This window comes from Lottia gigantea (assembly GCF_000327385.1).
Source record: "Lottia gigantea unplaced genomic scaffold LOTGIsca_259, whole genome shotgun sequence".
Classification (NCBI taxonomy): domain Eukaryota; kingdom Metazoa; phylum Mollusca; class Gastropoda; family Lottiidae; genus Lottia; species Lottia gigantea.
The window spans coordinates 112,381-114,065 of NW_008708791.1; positions in this window are offsets into that span (position 1 = coordinate 112,381).

A 1,685-nucleotide genomic window follows, 5' to 3' on the forward strand; every position below is an offset into this window, starting at 1 on the left:
GTCAAAGTTCAAGATGGTAGTTGAGGTCAAAGTTCAAGATGGTAGTTGAGGTCAAAGGTCACATTAATTAAAAGTATAAGCTGGTTATACAGATGTACTGGCTTTCATCGTCTTTCTACATTGATTGGGTGTTTGGTTTCTGCATTTGTGTGGTGTTTTTGCCTTGATTTTGTGTTTGTGCATTGATTTGGATGTTTGACTTCCTGTTTTTTGTTTTGGAGTGATTTTCTGTGATATGATTTGCTTTTTTTGTTTGGATTTATGATTTTTGACTTGGATTTCGGTTTTTTGTTTTGAATTTTTGTTTTTTTGGTTCAGTGTTATCTGTGAATACCTGTGGAAGTTGAGGTCAAAGTTGTTGTATTGGGTCAAAGTTCAAGATGCTAGTTGAGGTCAAAGATCACATTAAGTAAAAGTATAAGCTGGTTATACACATGTACTGGTGTCATTGTGTTTCTGCATTGATTTAATGTTTGGTGTCCTTGCATTGATTTTGTGTTTTTGCATTGATTTGGATGTTTGAATTCCTGTTTTTTTGGGTTTTTTGAGTGATTTTCTGTGATATGGTTTGCTTTTTTTTTGCTTAGATTTATGATTTTTGGCTTGGATTTCGGCTTTTTGTTTTTTTGGTTGTGTTATCTGTGAACATCTGCGGAAGTTATGGTCAAAGTTGTTGTATTGGGTCAAAGTTCAAGATGGTAATTGAGGTCAAATAAATTAAAAATATAAGCTGGTTATACAAATGTACTAGCTTCATTGTGCATATTTAATTTTTTTTGCAGGTTATCATTGCAGGATTAATATTAATTTAGGTTTATTACCTTTTTGCCGTTTGCCAGGCTTTCTACTTTATTTTATAATATCATTGTGATTGTCTCCTTTTCCTTTTTAGCAGTCAGCGGGAACTCGATAGCTGTCTTTGCTATTGCGTTTGACATACACCACTCACAGATAGATGACCATCAAAGCACGGTTAGTATATATTTCTAACCAAATTCATTGGGTTATATTTCCTTTCAAGTAAAAACCGACAACAATTTCAAAATATTTTTTCCGATGTTAAAAGAGTAAAGAGGTTTTCAAAACTTCAAAGCATTTGCAATAGTGACATCATAAAATCCTTCGTCGTAGTGAGCCACAGATGTGTCTCAACATTGCCATATTGTCTGATAGTTCAAATAACTTTTAATATAAGATTGCAATTACAGAAAATCTAATTTGCTTATAAATTTATCCAAAATATTTGGATTTCAAAATGTTTGCACCAACGACCTTTGTGATCAATTGCCAAGGCTTTGGCAGTCAGATAATTAGATCCCTTTAAATACCATAATTTACTTTACTACTGTTTTTCTTGCAGGGTTCCAAGAACCAAAATAGCTGGTCTTTAGCTATACAATAGAAGGGCATTCGACTGGGAGGTCAATCATTACATAGGTTATGGTGGAGCACAAATGTCCTAAAAGCGAATCTTGGAACAAAGCTAGGTATTGATAACTGAATTATTGCTGATAAATTTGATATATTGATTTTGTCCTTCCAAATATTGGCATTCGAACTGGACAGAACATCGCATGACTTAGTTTATTATTGACATTTTTGATGTGATTTTTAATGAACAGTTTTTGATTCATAACCACTTTGTCAAGCTTTATGCTTGCGTTTGCAGTATTATCAGATTTTTG